We start from the raw sequence: 18,435 nt of genomic DNA, 5'->3' as shown, positions 1-18,435 counted from the left end.
TTTCTTACCCATGACCTATTCAAATCAGCGCTTCCCATATATAACAGCAAGAGGGTTGTTACCTAGTCGGAATGGAGAAGACTTAGCAAGTCAAAGGTTGCTAAGTTTATTGTAGGGCTGCTGTCTGGAATATTTGTTTTTAAACTGAGAACAGCAAATAGTCGATATGTTTTATCCAGGTAGCAGTGTCTTGACACAGTTGGCTTCATTTGCTGTTTACACAGTGACTCACAAAGTCTCTGGAATCTGGTGCAAATATTTTAAGGAGGTTTAAGCGGGGGCATGAATTCAAGAATGTGCTTCCTTTGGCCTGTTTATTAGTCTCTCTCCCTCTCTCTCTCTCGGGTAGCACAGGTTGTATTTAGAAAACAAACCCTTTCATTGCCTGCCCTGCTGTGTACTCCTAGGTTTGAATCTGGAACTACAATTGGCAAGATGTGATTCGGACCAGTTTAATTGCTGTTGTTTTTTTCCTTGGAAAACAAACGCATCACCAGGCCATTTGCTCCTAACTTTCTCCCCCTTTGATTTTTCACCATTCTCCCCCTCTCAGTCTAAGCCCATGAAGTCTAAAAACCCAGACCAAAACCTCAAAATACAAAATGAAACATTCCTCTTTTCTTTTTTCTTTTTTCTTTATTTCTTTTATCTCTTTTCCTTTTCTTCTCTTTCCTTTTTCTCTGTCTTTGTTTCTTTTACTTTTTCTTTTCTCAAAGCATAAACTTTCCGTACAAGTAGAAATAGTCTTAGAAATACGGAAACTTATCTTGACCGGAAAATAATTTGTTGTCTGAGGATCAATCAAGCAGCAAGCACATTTAATAGGCAGTAACTTCTCGCTGCAGCTCAGACTTTGTGAGGAGCTACTGTGCTGCTTTTTTTTTTAATTTATATCCATTGTATATTTATTTAATTTTTATCAGGACTCTTTTATTCTTAAAAAAAGAAGAAAAGATAAACTCGGTGGAGATAAAGTCTAATGCGGTATTTCTGAGTACTGGGGTTTAACAGAAGCCACAGCTTAACAATAAACAACGTTTTTTTCCCTCGCTTGGCTGCTGTGGTCTTATGTCATGTCATAGCAAGCCTCCATATACTTCTAATGCCGCCTCAGACAACGTGTCCACGTAGGGACTGCTTCGCTTTTTACACTGATTAAATCCTTTATGCATTCCCAAATCTGTATTGTATCTTCCACGGAGATGTATTATTGTCTGCAGAGAGGACGGTATCCTTGCTGAGAGTTATTCTCATTTGGTTGCCTCGCCATGATAAATACGTCTTATTAAAAAGTATCCTCCGCTAGCCTAGCCGAGAAGCTATGAATTAATTAACAAACAGCAGCGCCTTTATTATGAATCGGTTTGCTGCAAATGTCTGCGAGGGCAGAGGTGGGAATTTCTCCAAGGCCTTCCTGTCTGGCATAGGTTTCTTAAAAAAACACCAAGAAAACAAACCAAACCAAAGCCAGAACAGAGCGGAGAGGCTCAGCAAAAGCGGCTAAAAATAACAGCGCTGTTTTTTTTTAAATGTCCATAAAATAAATTTACAACCCCCTTCGCCCAAAAGCTCGCTCGCTTGTGGCTTCCGCAGAAGATTTGCTTTGTACCTCGGCTCGCAGCGCGTCACAAACGCCGGTCATTTATCTTCGCCGAGGACGGCCGCAATCCTAATTATTTACTCCAAGGAATTGTTTTAAAAAACATCCCAGGCAGAATAATAAATATTCGATTATCTCTTGTTCCAATTAAACCCGAGCAGGATCCGCGCTGGGTGTTTCATCACGCTCCAAGTTTCACTTTGCGAGCGGTAACATTTAAGCACAACTCTTTGCCTGCAACTTTTGAGTGCGGAGATTTAGAGACATTAAAAAAAAATCGGGGAAACGTAGAGGTGGGAGAGGGAAAGGCTGCGGGGGGAAGGATGCTTGGGAAAAAAATCAGGCGGTCCGGGGAAAAGATAAAAGAAATCGGAGGAAGAGGTATTCTCCTGTAAAGCCATTCCCTCCATGTTGGAAATCCTAAATTCACAACCTGACTCTGTTTATGAAGAAGAGCAGCGCCTTTCCCCCTCCCCCCGCCCCCGCCTAAGGTATATTTCCCAGACCAAGCGAAAACAGGAATCGCCCCGGCTTTAATTTAAATTATTATTAATAATAAATATTCTAAACATGCCCTTAACAATAGGTCGGCTACTCAGAAGGACCTCAAATCGCAGCGGCTGCCTTACGGTGAATATGCCTGGAAAATAGAGACACATTCCTAAAATTTCCCTCTTCCCTCCCCCACAGCCGAGCTTCACCCCAACCAGAACTCCCCAGTTGTAAAGCAGGGGGGAACAAGGGCCCTGGATGAGGGCTGCAAAAGAGTCTCTGCGTGGAAGGAAGCTTAAAGCTTGTGAACTCTTCTTGAACCGAGATTGGAGTCATATGGTCATAAATCATTGGGACATATACTCCGCCATTCACAAAGTGATAGCCTATTTGAGTCCGGCTTACCTTAGTCTCTGACGAGCAAAGCACGGGCAGACATAATATATTTTCACATCCAGCATCCACGCAATCAATAAGCACGGAATGACCCCCTTCCTTTAAAAATGTTAAAGGAATATACAGGAGAGAGGAAAAAATCCAGCATATGTATGTATATATGTACAAAAAAAGCCAAAACGGGGGGGAGGGGGCTCAGCCAGTGGAGCTTTCGGTTACGGCAGCTCAAATTGTCTCTCTGTCTCCGTTTGGGAAGAAAAAAAAATCAAGATGCTTTCCAGCTTCCAAGATGTGTAGAAAAGCTGAGGGCTTTGAATGGACAAACCCTGAGGTTCTAGTTGCCCTATAGACTGGTACGCGCTGCTCACTGATAACAATGGCCTCTGCTTTAGCACAGCAAAGGGGAAGAAGGGAAAGGAGAAGGGAAAAAAAAAGAAAGAAAGAAAAGCTGAACACAACCCCCCCCCCCCTTTTAACTATGCAATGCTTGGCTGGGATTAAAATAATAACGAAAAGAATCCAGGCTACAGGGGGTGTGCGGGTGGTGAAATAACGCGGAGGGGGATATTTAAAAATAAAGATTTGGTTTGGATTGCTGGGCAAAGCCAGCGAGCTTCCAAACAGCGTCACTAGTGAAAAATTATGCTAATTGCAGACGTGGTGGACAGAGGCCTAGGCAGAAAGATAGCAAAGCTTTCCTTTGATTCACGTGTTTAACAATTAGGTGTCAATTTATGCTAATAAACCGTTTCAACATAGTCATAGTCCCCCCCCCTCCCCTTTAGCACTTGGAATCGCGGCTCTTTCAATAGCTGAAGCTGTTCCTGCTCCGTCCCCTCGGCTGCGTTTGCCTCCTGTTAGAGCCCCGTTAGGAAACGACTACGAAATGCACTTTTGGGGGGCGCGGGGGGGGCGCGGGGGAGGGAGGGGGCACAAAAGCCGGGCTCTGCCGAGTCGAGGCAGCTCCGGAGCCCCGGAGCCGGGACAACTTCGCGCTAAGTTCGTGCGCCCAAGTCCCTGCGCGGGGGAGGAGCGGGGCCTGGGGGGGGTCACCTGGGGGGGGGGGAAGCGCAGGGAGGTGCTGGGCAATAACGACGGTTATTATAGCTGTGATTAATAATGCTGTTAGTGCTAGGCGAGGCGCTGCTGCTGGCGCCACGGGAGGTTTGTGCTTTTCGCCGCTCTCTGCCGAAAACAGAAACGGGCCGGGATGGTTTTAGGGAAAGCCCGTGGCGAGGAGGGGCTGCGCGTGGGAGGAAGGCAGGGCGAAGAATTTAGGTGTCGGCACTTTTTTTTTTTTTTTTTTTTTTTTTGTAAGTGCTGCTTTTGTTTCACATCGCAATTATCTTCCCTCCTTTAATTCTGGCGCTCACTCCTTCGGGTTAAGTGCTGACGGGGGGGGCGGGGGGGGACGTTCAGCAAAGCCAGACGAGGAGGGACCACAAAGGCTCCTCGGACTTGCCGGGGAAGGTATGCCCCGTCGGGCTGCCCGCATCGCCCGGTGTGGCACCTTTGGGCTAGTAACTCTGCAACGAAAGAGAGAGGTGTCCAAGTAAACATTTGCCTTTTGGGAGGACTTTGAGCTGGACAGCAAAGGTTTTCTAGGTGATGGATAAAGGCTGAGCCCAAGGAATACGGTGTTTCCAGCCATTGTTCTGGCCGCAGCGTCCAGATCCCAGACGGGAGGGTTTCGACCAGGGACATCATTACTGTGATTTTTTTCCCATCTGACTTTTTATGAGCTGCTCTAACATAAATCTTCTGCTACAAGATAGTTCATATTTTGGAACCCCGGCGCTGAGAAGTCCAGTGGAGGCAAGAAGAATAACAGTCATGGACTATTTTTTAAAGACTTCTCTGTAGGTGAAGTATGCTATAGGTTCCGAGTACGGATCTCCACTGACCTATTTTGAGTATCAGAAGTACTTCGGATTCTGCAAGTAACTCTTCTGAAGTGCAAAAATCTGTTTTAACCTTAAATAGCAGCAGAGAAAAAGTATTAAGAAGGTCGTTGCACGTTTGTATGTTGAGCTCCTGTAAGTAGTTTCTGGGCTCCCTGTGTATTTCCATCTTTGCTTTTGTTGCAGCTTATTTTTCTTTAAAATATAACTCCCTCGCACTCCTCACAAAATCAGAGCAAATGTTGCAATCTGACTGGATTTCCCTTCAAAGGGAATGCAGGAAAAATTTTCCATTTAAAACACTCCCTCCAAGTTACAGCCATAAATCACAAAGTTTAAAGACAAGCCAGTAGCGAAACGAAAATACTCAGCTGAAATTCAGGGCAGCCGGGCTCATTGTTGGGTTGGTGGAAAAAAAAGTCACGTTGGGTGACTTTGGAGAAGGAATGGCTTCCAGGGCTGGTGCAGATGGAGATGGGGATCTACACAGGGACATGGGACCAGGTAGAATATTTAGCAAAACTCACCAATTCTCCGACGTCTGGTCCAGCAAATAGGAGGCAGCGGAGGAGTCTGAGAAAGGAAAAGAACTGAAAAAAAATATATGAAACTTCGGTCAGAAAAGCGTGGACAAGGGAATTCATCATACAGAGAAATCTTTGGGGGGGAATAGGGAGAAGATAGGCTCTAATGAACAAAAGCCCCAGTATTTCCTCTGAGATTGTTTCTCATCAAAGTAACTACAGCATTTTCCAGGGACCGCACCATCCTCTATACATTTATAACCAGAACTGTCATCAGAGATGGTGGAGACAAGGTTTGTTTCTGTAAATTTGATACATTCGTCTGTCTCTCAAACGCTTCCCTCCGGCTTCCTCCACGGGAACCCGCCATGGGGGGAACATTTCAGCCCGTTCTGGGTTTTCGCGTTGGGCGTTAGACTCGTTACTGAAAGAAGTGGGTTGGCGTGAAATGTAGATGCTTTCTGGCATAGGTTGGTGAATTCTGAATGTAACTTACAAAAATCGTGAAGTGTTTTAGTTAAATGCAGCTGGTAATTTCAGTATTAGATGCATTTAAGAAATTAAATATATGCAGTTAATTAGTTCTGGGTGCAACAACAGTAAAACAATAGGGAAAACGCCAGGCCATTTTCATAAAAGGCAGAAAAGCCTTAAGGATTTAGAATATGTCTTTTTGTGTTTCTCCAATTTGGTCGAACGGTCGCCGCGAAGGGGGAGGAAGAAAGGGAGATGCTTTATGGTGTGCGCAGACACCGTTCACACACAAGTGATTTGGTATCAGAATTAACGGTATCAAGTCGTAAACATTTTTAAAGCTACACTGAGATTTATCACCGCAACTTTGGCACGAAGGATTCAGAAAGAAAGAAAGAAGGGGAGAAAGAAAAAGCAATCTCATTTAAAAATATTTTCGTTTTGGGAAACATTCAGTCGCTCTAATAATCCTGTTTCCGTTCTGTATGTTGATGTTATTAATCTCCAATAAAAATGTTCCCCTCACACCCCTACTCTGCTTGTGACAACATCCCCGAGTCCATAAATCACCGCGATGCTTCGTGACCTTCTCCAGTCGGCGGCCTATAGCTGTATTTTTTATTAGTATTATTATTACATGCGCGCACACTTTAATACACAGCGTTGGCAATATTCCACTTACATCACAGCCTTCCCCGGTTAACTGGGGCTTTGCCGTTCCCTCTGCAGAGCACACACAGAGATTTGTAAAGAGGAAAAAACACCCTTTCTGCGCTGTGAACTCAGCAAACGAAATCGGCGAGCAGGGAAGTTCCTCCCACGCCAGGCCCGGGAGGAAGGGGCGAAGTGGGCAGAGCGAGAGGAGGTGGGGAAAGAGGGAACCGCGTGTATTTGGAGGGGATGCAGCAGGGAGGAGGGGAAAGAGAAACAAACAAACAAAAAGGAGAGGCCATAAATAAAGGCTCCAGCAAGGGGGGGGGGGGCGTTTGTTTTTCTTTGTTTTTAATTTATCCCCTCGCACTAAAGGCAGAGGAGGGATGGAGCGAGTTCTTTTCCCCACGGTGCTGTTTGTTTTGCTTTGCTTCTTTTTGCTCTATTTCGCATTAATTTTCTTAAAAGACGATTCAAATCCACTTCGGCCGCCCAGAAGAGGGGCTGCTGCCCGTGGGCAGCGCGGGGGAGCCGAGCAGCGTTTCACTCCTCTCCTGCCCTCGCCCGTTTTTGCCCGAGAGGAAGGAGCGGGGGGGCCGCGGCTCCCCCAGGGAGAGCCCAGGGACCGGGGGCGTTGCGGAGGGGCCAGGAGCTGCTGCAGCCCCGCACAGAAGCCAGCCCGGATAAGAAATCAAAATGAAACAGAGTGAGCGGTGTGTTTCCTTGACAGATTAGACCTTTTTCTCCCCATGACCTTTGCTTAGAGGAGTAATAACTCACCAGGTTAATGATCAATCAGCGGAAGCGCTTTTGAATTGGCTCCAAAAAAATAAAACAAAACAACAACTCGGCGGACACACAACTCCCAGTCTCCCGCTAGGGCTGGGCCCCCCCGAGCCCTGCAGCACCCCGCTCCCGGGCTCCCCCGGCCGCCGAGAGCCTGAGCTGGCCCCAGCGTGGGGCTGGGGGGGTGCGGGGGACGGGGGGCACGGGGAGGGCGAGGCGGGGGAGAGAAGAGCGCAATTGGTGGCATCAGTGTGCTACAAATCGCTATTTTGGGAGCAGCTCGCCAGAGACAGGCTGGGAATCACCATCCCCGCTTTTCTCCCCCCCTTCCAAATGCCAAAATAATAGCTTGAATTATGCGCTCACGTGACTAGGACACGTCAACCTTTTGCCCATTTTACACAGAATTGGTAAAGGACCGGCTCCCCCCTCCAGTCCCGCTAATCCCCCCATCAGCAAATCCCCCCGGCTCCGCGGGCAGGCGGCGGGCGATGCCCCGCTCCCCCGCCGCCTGCTCCCGCCGCAGCCGCGCTGCCCCGGCGCTCGGCGCTTCCCTCCGGCTTTCGCCTCTCCTCCCCTTCCACTTGACTTGGAGGCGCGGGAGGGGACCAAACACGGCCGGGAGAGCGACCGCAGCAGCCAGCGCTCCCGAACCTCAACTTCCAGCCAGCCGGCAAAGAACGGCGGAGACGGAGGAAAAGCGGCTCCGCGGGACCGGGAAAGGCGAGCGGGGCTCCGCGGCGGCGGCGGCGCGGGGCGGCCTTGGCCCCGGAGCCGCCCGGGCTGCGCCGCTCCCGGCCCCGCCGCCGCCCCCGGCCGCCGCTTTCCGCGCCGGCTTCCAGCTGCCGCGTTTCTTGCCGTTTTAGCTCCCATCCTCCTCCTCCTCCTCCTCCTCCTCCCCAAAAAACAGGGAGAAAATGCGGATTCAAAGCCTTTCTGCCACTGCCCTTTCTTCGCCTCCCGGGAGGACCGGGGTGTCCAGGCACCCACGCTACCGACGTGGCAGTTTCTGTGAGAAAAGGAAGGAATTCGGTTATTTTTGCAGTGATACTCGCCTGAATCCGGGACTCGGCTGGCGCTGGAGAATGAGCTGGGCATGGGGCAGAAGGGATCTGAGAGAAGAAATGAGCTCCATTTTACCTGCTTTCATCTGAGAATTCATAAGGGCTAATAATTTCTGAGGAGAGAGTCTCAAGAGAGGGGGAAGAGAAGGAAGCGGTGTTAAGGAACTGTATTTCTCTCTTTTGGGATGTTTACACTGAGTGCTTGTCGGCGACATAGCGTGCGGATACCAGTGAGCGCTGCCGTCTCCCTGCACAGTGCATCTCTACCAACACGCCACGCAAATGCAGGCACACATCTGGGCCACTGCCCTTTGCTAAAACCCTGTATTCCTGTAAGGGTATTTGGTCTGTCATGCTCATCACCATATCAAAGGGCTCCCATCCATCCCAGGCTCTTAGTTAATTTTTAATTAGGAGAGAGAGCTTTAGGGATGGCAATGTTTAACGCAGTGCCAGTGCCTTTATTGCAGAGGACACGCAGACGGAGCTGGGGGCTTTAAATCATACTTCTATTTTTATCCCGGCTATGGTCGTTCTCCCGGCTCTTCAACCCACGTGTGGGGCCGGCGGTATCACATACCTACACTCACAGTCTCCCCGGTTCAGGGGGAATAACCTACCTGGGGGATGGCCCCGAAGAAGCCCAGCTGATGCCTCGGTGGCCGCCCACCCCCGAGACCCTCATCCCGGGCTCCCCGGATTTAACCACCGCCCGCACCGCCACAGGCAGGACCGGGGCTTCCCGAGCCCCCTCTGCACCGGGACTGAGATTCTGCACGTTGCCAGAACCCCCAAACCCCCAATCCCCTAAAACCACAACTGGAAGCACCGACAACATATAGATCTATATGGGTAAATTTCCGAAAGTGTCCATTAATATCAATTTACTTCAATGAAAACTTTGTTTCTTCATGAAGTTGATGATTTATGATAAAATCAATTAAATTACGGCCACTTAGGGCCTGCGGTTTCCTCTCAGATTTCATTCGCCAACAGATCAAGCGCGGGGTAAAAAAAAATCAGGTTTAGCTGGAGGCGAGTAAAGATAATTCTGAAGCTGGAGAAATGTAATGCAAAGCAATTTTCAGAAAAAAAGGCTCTGTGTATCAGAGCTCGTGCTCCCTGCCAATGTACCAGTTATCTTCAGGAAATATTGGACAGCAAGTCAAAACTTTTCGAGTTTTACGATGTACGAGAACATTTTTAGAACAGGCAGCTTGTCCCGGGGTCTGGGTTATTATCTCACTCTAAACGGAAAGGAACCAAAAGAGAACAGGGAGTCCGCATATGTTATTTTTAGAAAAATTTCCAGGTTTAATTCGATTTCTCGGGGTTTTTTTTCCTCATACAAGCTTGATTTTCCTACCTCACTCTTAAAATACACGCTGGGAGTTCACAAGGGGGGGGGCAGATTTTTTGAGTCCGAAACAGTAGTAGAAGTCCATAGAAAATATCGCATCCAAAATTTGCCTTTCCGGTCCTTTCCTTCTCAGTTAAAGCAACCTCAGAAAATGCATTTGAGCGAAACGAACCATTTTCGAAGACACCCCCCCCACACGGACACACACACAAACAAAAATAAGCCTTGACTCGTTTTAAAAGCCTGATGATTTCAGGCTCGGACTCTCCATAGAGCCACCGGTTTCATGGCAGATAGTAAGTCTCTGCCTTACCCATTTCGGTCAAATGCACTGGTCTGCTAAAAGAAAAAGCAAGCAAACTAGGATGTTTGTTACTCACATCTAGCCACTACAATCAGAAATGCGGAGGGAAAATCCGCTCTGGACATACACAGAGCTTGGGAATTTTTTTAGAAGCTTTGTAATTAAGGTCTGCTCCAAGTAAACAAAAAACTTTGTAGGGTCATAAATCACCATCACATACATTCTTCAGCTTAACACCCCGCTTTTCCAATGGGCTTTTGTAGTTTCTTTTTCAAACAAGAGAGAGGTGCTAAACCTTTAACAAATGTGTCCCAGACAAACTCCGCTGGTAAACACGCTCTTGGAAAGCAACGGCTTGTGGCCGGTCTCGGTTATGGACCGTGCAAGATAATTTTTGCTCATCTTCAGCTTCCCCGATCCTGCTCCCGAGGCATCAGTCTTAATTTGTTACCAGGAGAAAGTCAGCTATACTTCATGGTGACCAGTGGAGAAGCCTGTCAAAGCTTTCGGAGCAATTAATTATATCTCACAGCGTCGCAACTGAGAAGGTAGAAAAGGCAGAGCTGCATCATTGTTTTATTTATTTGTCTAACTTCTTACCTGCGTTACCGTTCAACCCAGGACTTCAAGAAGAAGGAGCGAAGTCGGATCAGGGTGGTGCGAGTTTGCAACTGAAGCAGGCAAATTAAGGAGAAGAAAAGAAACTACTTTATTGCACCCCGGTGGATCTTGCTGACAGCTCGCTCGGACGGATTTTTTTTTCCCCCGAAGATGTTTTGATTTTTTGGACTCGCTCGAGTTCAAGGGAACTGACTTGACGTGGAGAAAAATGGAAACTCTTCCAAAACAGCTTAAAGTATTGTAAGGATGCGGCCCCCTTCGCAGAAGATCCCGAGCGGCAGGGGATGAGCCGGGGGTGCCGGAGGGGGACGTTGCACGCACGTTCCCCTTAAAAAAAAAAAAAAAAAAAAAAACCCACACCCGAATCCTCGGTATCTATCTGGAAAGCTGTTTCTCTTTATAAAGACTTAAAATGTTGCAAGACGGTTATAATACTGAGTGACAAGGGGTGCTGGAGAGAAAGGAACCAAATGGATTCTGTTTTTTAGAGCCAGTAGGAATTGGCCAGCCTTCAATGTCAGGATTCAAAATTGATTCCATATGTCTCGTCCAGGGAAAGGGGAAAAAAGAAGGAACGAAAGAAAGAGGGAGACAGAGGGAGAGCGAGGAAATAAAAGTTATGCAGAGCCCGTCGGGTTTCTTTCTTTCTTTCACCCGCCATCCTTCCTAGCGGCGCCGGGAAATGCCCCGTCTTTAGCTCTTGCCCCCTTACAGCGAGCGTTTTTGCCGCTCGCGTTTGGAAGCGGCAGCGGCAGCAAACCCGACCCCGTGGGTTATTTTTAGCCTCGGCTTGTTGGAGCCGACCCCAGGCCGGGGAGAGGAAATCGGGGTCTGGCCGCTGGTGAAAGGGTGCAGCGCGGACCCCGCAGGGCAGAGCGGGGGACGGGCGCGGAGGGGCGCGGAGGGGCGCGGAGGGGCGCGGGGCCGCGGCAGGTGAGGGCCGCAGCGGTGGCGCAGCCCCGGCCCGGGCCGGCTCCCGGGGCGGCGGGGGGTGGGGGCCGGGGGGGCTGACAGCCCCTATTGATTTCCCCGGGACATGTTCGGCGAGAATTTGACCCTGAGTTTTTCAGGCTTTTCTCCTGACCTCTAGATACCGCTGCCAATAAAGCGTTGATATATCTCGTATTGAGCCGGACATCAAAAGGAGACAAAGTAGTAACGAGTGGGAATTTCTTCTTAACCCCTCCCCTTATATCTGTGCCACAAAAATAAGGAGTCAAATCTCTAACATCACCGCTGATTTATAGCCTCCCTTTTCAACTGATTTGGTTACGCGCGGGCAAGTGTTGAAACGTGGTTATTGCCTTTTATTTCTTCCGCCTCTCTCTTCTCCTCTCCCTCCTCCCGACCAAAAAGAAAGAGAAAACTTCAAAGGAAACCGTCACCGTTTCCAACCTTTTGCCTATTTAACTGAAGAGCAACAAGACTCTCCCCTTTTGTCCTGTCTGCGAGTAAATCGCGTTCAGCGCCCTTTCCGTGTATTAAATTGAAGCAGCACAATTTGCCCCGGCGCTGGTGCTGCCAGCGGCTCCCGAGGCCTGCGCGGCGCGGCCGCTCCGGGTGCGGCCCCTGCGCGGGCTGCGGCCCCCCCGCGCCCCGCGCAGCCCCGGCTTCAGCAGCCGGCTCTGCCCCCCGGAGCCCTGCCAGCGCCGCGGGCCGCAGCGCGGCCTCTCCGCGCCTCCCCCGGGAGCCGCTTGCCCGAAACTGCTCCGGAGCGAGGCGAGCAACGGCGCTGCCCGGCCCCGCGCCCGCTCCGCGCCCGCGCCCGCTCCGCGCTGCGCCGCAGGTCTCCGCACCCGCCACCTCCCCGCGCCGCGCCGCTCCCGCCTTGCAGCTCTCGCCCTCCGCGATGATCTGATCTTAAATAACTCTCCCCTACCGCCTGCAATAAATTATGAATTAAGGTGATGTTGGCTCGTATTTACACCGCTAATAGCTTCCTCTCTGGGCAAAGATAGGCGGTGAGAGGCCGGGCGGGAGAGCTTTCTTTGGGGATGAGGATGCGATGAACACGGATTCCCTGGGCGCTGATAGACCGGGAACTTCTGAAGAGATGACAGGCAAGAAGAAAAGCTCATTGCTTTGAAATTAATGAAACAGCACTTGCTCGAGCTGCTTAGGCTACATTATTATCTCCTCCCGTTCTTTGAATATTATTTCTGTCATTTGTAACTAGAATGCGCAATATTCCGAGCTCTAGTTTTTTCGAAATATTCGGTTTCAGCGAGTTAGTAAAGAAATACAGCTAGAAACAACGGTAAGAAACGGTTTGCTCGTTAAATTAGCGGGTGTAGGGGAACGGCGAAGTTGCTGTGCGGCTGGGCAGAGCGACGCGGGTGGGGAGCGGCAGCGGCGGGGGATGCGCGGGGGATGCGCGGAGCAGCGGCTTCTGCGGCCGCTGCCCCGGGTTTCCCCCGCCAAACCTGGCCGAAACGAAGTCCTTTGCCTTGGGCCGCCGCTAATCGCGGGTTTTGGGGGAGGATGGGGCTGAAAAAGGTGCGGGGAGCAGAGAGGACCCCTGAGCCTCGGGGAGCCCGGGCAGAGCCGGGGCTCTGGGCACGACGGGGCCCTCGCAGCCCCCATCCTGCCCCCAGGGAAGTGTTGCAGCCCCCAACCCCCTCTGCCTTGGTCCCCTCCCAAAGCCGCCGGCGAGGGGCGGCAGAAAGAGGGGCCATCCCTGCTTGAGCCCTTCCGCCGGGGTCGGGTCTCCTGCCTGGTCTGGGGTGTCCTAACCCGGGTCTGTGAGTCCCCTCCCGGGTCAGGGATCCTATCCGGGGTCTAGTGCTCTTATCCCGGCTCTGGGCTCCTAACCCGGCTCTGGGGATCCCCTCTTGGGTCTGGGGCTCTAATCCCGGCTCTGGGCTCCCAGCCCGGCTCTGGGCTCCCCTCCCTGCTCGGCGGTGCTACCCCGAGGCGGGGCTCCCCTCCCGGGCCCGAGCATCCCCTCCCGGGCCGGGGCCGTGTCCTCGGCACCAAGGCTTGGCCGCCCCGAGCCCGGCAGCCCCCCGCCACCCCAGCTCCGCCCGACACCTGGTTAGCGAGGGGCGACGCTCGCACCGCGGCGCCGGGACCCGGGGCTACACGAAGCTCCGGGCTCCGCCGGAGCCGGGGGGCGACGCGGCCGCCCCGCCCGGAGCCTGCGCGCTGCGCGGGCCCCGCCGCAGCCCGGCCGCCGAGCGCCGGTTTCCCACGCTCAGAATTTCAAGCCTACAGAAAGAAATGAAAACACAACAGAATATATAAAATAAAATGCGGCAAAATAAAATGCAACGAAATCAGATGCAGTAAAATTTAATGAAATGAAAGGCAGACCAATAAAATGCTGTAAGTGGTCTGCATCCTTTGGAAGCCGACAATTTAAATTAATACGGGGCTTGACAGAGAATGATGCTGTATTTCTGGCTCAGTCATCGTCCCTGGATCTCCCTTAATATTTAATGAAAGTCACTGAGTTGCTCTAATTTTGCTACATAAAGGTTTACACTAGCAGACAGAGTTAAATATCACTGCTCTGGTGGTGTTAGACTTGGCTGGCGAGCAGAGGGGAGGAAAGGGAAAGGAAGCGAGGGCGAAAAAAGCGGTGAATTCTCAAGCGAGAATCCGGTGCGAACATTTAATCTTTGCTCCTGTTGTCAGTTTTATTGACTCCTCGCATGTTGGAGCTTGTAAAATATTTAAAAACGCCATCTCCCACTTCCTCCTTCCCTTTCAACACTCCCGGTTAGGACCAATTTGGTCCAGTTCGGAGATGGGAGGGGAGGGCAGTGCGTGACTCCTGACCTCCCATTTTCCGCGGAGGATGCGCTCCCCACGCTGACATTAAAGCAGGTAACGGTGCCCCCCCCCCCCTCCATTTAGGACCCGTGTCTTGTCCCGAAGCTCGGTCTGCACCGCCGTACCTCCGTGGGTTGAGGGAATTTCCCTGTTAAAGCTCTGCTATATGTTACATAGTCAGTAATCACTAAAAAGGTAGCAGCTGCCGGCCAGGTCCTGCTGTTATTTAAGCCTGTTTGCTACTGCTGTCACTCCTTGGAGTTATGCTTTTCCTGAGGTAAATAACAGGCCTGGACTCCTAAATATAAAGGCATTCCTTAGAGCACCTTCTCCAGCTTTCATCATAAGAACATTATCCTCTATCTCTTCATCCATCACCATCACAGTCCGAGCAAGATCGCGGCGCTAGGAAGCCACGCAGAGTTCTCCTACTGCTGCAGAGAACAACGCAGTGCCCGCACCGAGCTTATCCCCCCTTCTGCCCGTGTCAGCGGTGGGTGGTTATAAAGCCTGCAGACAAACAGCCTGCTGCTGGAGCCCCCAGTATCGCCCCGGCTGCCCCAGACCGCTATTGTTCTGCTTCCCCCGCGCAAAACCGCCGCTCGCGGGGGCCCGCTGCCCCCCAGGCTTCCTGCCGCCGTTTCGTCCCGCTCCGAGGTCGGTGCTGGCTTTGCACCTCCAACACGGCCCCGTTCCCCCGGGCGAGCCGCCACCCCGCGCCCTGCTCGCGTGAGCAGAGGGACGGGACGGGACGGGACGGGACGGGGAGCGGGCGACTGGGGCAAACGAGTTATGGTTGCTAAAGGGCTGCTGCAGCACAGGACTCCACGCTGTAATTCTTGTATTAAGGTCGTGCTCTTTTACTAGGTTTATATGCCAATGAGGCGTTCCCGGTTTACCAAATTTATACAAATCTCTCCTTAATTGGTAATCACAGATGCTGTAATTTAAGACCCCCAGCTACAGAGCTTTCATATTAGCTGCTGATCTATTACTGTAAATCGTCTGAAATAATCAACTCCAGGGAGTGGGGTAGGGAGAGATCCTCGCTCTAAAATATCGTCGCTTGCACATCATTTTCACTCGAGAAATGATTTATCTTGGACACCACTATAAACAACACAACTCTCTCACAAACACACACACAATGGCAGCCGCACTGCTGCTGACATGTTTATTGTAATAAATCAAGAAAGGGGGAAGAAAAAAAAGGTTGCGAGGAGAGAGAGAGAGAGGGAGAGAGAGAGAGGAATATTCCTAAAAATATCAATGAAATGCCTCGATGGGTATAAACACACATACCACCATGTGAAGAGAAATGGGAGGAAATGAAGACGGCTATTTGTCACATTTTACGACAATAACATTAATAACAAACAATAAATTTACATGGACATATAGACACGCTAGGAATTGGGAAGCCCCTGCTACTTACAATAATCCAGCCCTCGGCGTGGCTTCTTGGTTCCTGAGAATTGTTTTATTGCAGACTCCTCTCTCTCTCTCTCTCTCCCCCTCTCTCTCTTTCTCTCCCCCTCTTTCTCTCTCTCTCTCTTTCTCTCTCTTTTTTTCCTCAGCTATAGGCTTGTTTTTTAAAGGACAGTTGAATTTCACGTCAGACACAAGGAGACCATGTCTGCGATTTTCCTGACGAATACATATCTATTCTGCAACCTCTGCATTAATTATTTAATGAATCACGTGACGGGGAAGGGGGAAGGGGGTCTTTCAGTTTCATACTCAAAGGACCACTGTGACCTTCCACCGGAACAGTATTTTTTTAAATAAGTTTCGGCTCGAACCAAGCTTTCTGGAGCCCCCGGCGCAGCCCCCCGCGCCCGGCCCTTCTGCCGCGGCCCGGCAGCCTGGCGCAGCCGGCGGACGTGGGATGCGCGGGTGCGCTCAGCTGCCCGGCCCCCACAGCCCTGTATTTCGGGGTTATTCCCCCGTCTTCTCTCCTGCCTGAAGTTGAGACTAGTTCACTTTTCTAAACCTTTCTTGGATGTTGGCTTGCTGGACCTTGGCTTAGTTAAGACACGTCATGGTTGTTTTCTCCCCCCACACTGAGATTTTTATCACAACCCCGTGCTGAATAGCACGACTGTTTCAGAGGCGAAACTAGCTGAGTTTATACTCGTGGTTGCACATTTCGAAGAGCTGCCCCCTCCCTTCGCCTTGCTACAAGGCCTTTTCTCCCCGCCGCCGTGGTTGTTTGCCTGGCCTTTATTGCGTGAAAAAAATCAAATCTTGACTCGGAAGAGAGCTGCCAAGAACGAGGCTCCTGGAGAAAAAAAACCCTGAGCAACAAAGGGAGCCACCGGCAGAGGAAGCGGCAGCGGGCTCGGGAAGCAGCCGCAGGGCTGGCGCGTCCCGGGCGCGCAGCGCTGCTCCGCGGGCGCGGGGGGGGCGCGGGGGGGCCGGTGCGGAGGGGCGCGCTGCCGCCGCGGACAGGAGCGCACGGCTGAGCCCCCCGCGAGCGGGAGCGGGCGGCGGCGAGAAGGGCTCTGCCGGCGGCGAGGAAACGAGCTGCGAAGCTCGTCGCTTTGAAAAGATCTCGATTATTTTGGAATCGATTTTATCGAGTGAAAGGGGCTGTAGGAGGAGAGACGTTTGGCTCGAGGTGGGGGAGGAAGCGGGGAAAAATACGACTAAAAAGGGTCTCTCCGGGCAGGTCCCTCGCTGGAGGAGTCACAGCAGAGGGGACATTTCGCCGCTCGCGGAGCACCGGGAGGGTTTTTACGGGAACTTGGGCGCACGGGCGGTCAGCTCGGAAGCCGCAACTTTCGCTTCAGCACAACCACTTCTTTTTTTCTCGGTAATAAAACGAAGTGTCCCTGTGACTGCAGCGGGTTAGCAGAACCCCAGACCGACCCCAGCCCGCAAGCCGAGAAAATACCCGCTCCCACCTCCGCTGGCATTTTGGGCTTGTTTCATGCAAAAGAAGCAGCAATTTCGTTTAAAAAAAGCTCCTAGTTCAAAGGGTAGGAAATGCGGCCATAAACAGCGGCTTCACCCTCCGAGGTGCCGTGATCAAAGCCGTTCTCTTTCTAAAGATAAAATGAGCGTTTATATAGTGAGAAAGCGAGATTGATTTACGGATTTAAACACGCCGTTCTTATTGCGGATCATAAATCTGTCACAGAGGCTGCCGGGGCTGAGAAACTCCCAAACTGCTCTCGGCACGGAGGCGCTTTTAAAGGCAGCTCAGCGCTATAGCGGGGCGCCCCGGGCGCTTGCACGGGCAGCGACAGTCCTGTGCCTCACCGGTACATACACACACATATGCACACGTATACACACACATATGCACACATATACACACACATATACACACAGGCATGTACACGTGTGTGATGGTTCCCTCTCCTCCTCTCTCCTGCTCTCAGATAAATAAATCTCAGCGGGCCGCGGGGGGGGATCACCCGCTTTCGCGCTCGTACAAGGGCCGTTTTTGTCCAGTTTTGGGACCCAGGGGACACAAAGGGCTTCGCAGCCCGGCGAGGCCGCTCGCGGCCGGGCCCGGCGGGGCCGGGGGTCCCGGGCCGCCGCTGCTGCCCCGCCGCCCGCCCGGGGGTCCCCGCGCCCCCCGCCCGCAGCTGGGCCCAGGGAGGCTGCGGAGAGCGCCGTGGGCAGGGGCGGCGCGGGGGCGGCGCGGGGGAGGGAGGCGACAGGGGCTCTCGGAAACAAAGGAATTTCTGGAAACGAGAGGGGAGACGAGGCGCGGGGCGAGGAGAAGGGGCTGCGCCGGCTTGGGGGGGGGTTTGTTGTTTGTTTGTTTGTTTGTTTGTTTGGGGTCTTTTTTAAAATGATTTTTGTAAAGCAAACCGAGGCTCGGAGTCAGCTCCGCCAAGACAAATCACAGCCCCTCTGGCCCTAGATAACCAAACGCCTCTCTGTCTCTCCTCCTTTCCCCCGTTCTGCCTTTCTTTCTCACAAAGACACTAACAAACAGCGAAAGCATCTTGCTCCTTGAAGTTAAGCAGAGGAAATAAAAGAGGGGACAGAGTCTGTCGAGCCTGGACTCGAAAATAGGACGATTAAGCCATTATAAGCAGAAATATTCTACCTTTATAGGTCCCTTCTCTACTCATTCGTCCCTTCCACCCTGTTCTCCCCGGGAGCGGGCGGGCCCAGGCGGCCGGGCCGCGCCGAGCGGCTCCCGCACACGCAGCGCTGCTGAACTCGGGCCGCTCCGGGCTGCAAACGCTGCCCAGCACAATGTCCAGCCTCGGAGAGGTCAAGGGGTTTGCGAGGTCAGTCCGTGGCTATAATACACAGCTAATCGCCTAGAAAACGTGTCCTCTGCGTGAACTCTATGCCTCGATCGGGGCTTGCAAGCGCTGAATTTTACCTCCCCAAATTCTGCCCCCCCCTCGCCCGCGGCATCCCCGCAAGGCGCAAAATGCGAGGTACCGAGCGCGTCCCCCCGCACCGCGCCGGCACCCCCGGGACCCCTCACCGCTCCTCCCAGGACCCCCGGGATGTCCG

General features: G+C 51.9%; 1 protein-coding gene across 10 annotated transcripts in view; it reads right to left on the bottom strand.

Annotated features, from left to right (window-relative positions):
* Positions 1 to 18,435, bottom strand: part of LOC112987190 (homeobox protein Hox-B3) — a 55,680-nt gene that overhangs the window by 4,511 nt on the left and 32,734 nt on the right. For 6 of the 10 annotated variants that reach the window (XM_026106950.2, XM_064524633.1, XM_026106948.2 and 3 more), the window contains one exon: positions 4,917 to 4,979. The gene's annotated coding sequence lies outside the window, so the exon portion shown is untranslated. Of the gene's footprint in view, positions 1 to 2,497; positions 2,588 to 4,916; positions 4,980 to 6,069; positions 6,949 to 10,152; positions 10,922 to 15,382; positions 15,757 to 18,435 lie in introns of those variants that run through there. The other 4 variants (XM_026106949.2, XM_026106953.2, XM_026106951.2 and 1 more) reach the window with 4 other exon arrangements.

This window comes from Dromaius novaehollandiae, chromosome 22 (assembly GCF_036370855.1).
Source record: "Dromaius novaehollandiae isolate bDroNov1 chromosome 22, bDroNov1.hap1, whole genome shotgun sequence".
NCBI classification, from domain to species: Eukaryota; Metazoa; Chordata; class Aves; order Casuariiformes; family Dromaiidae; genus Dromaius; species Dromaius novaehollandiae.
Note: the sequence above shows the minus strand (reverse complement) of the source record. Positions and strands in the feature narration are given on the sequence as shown.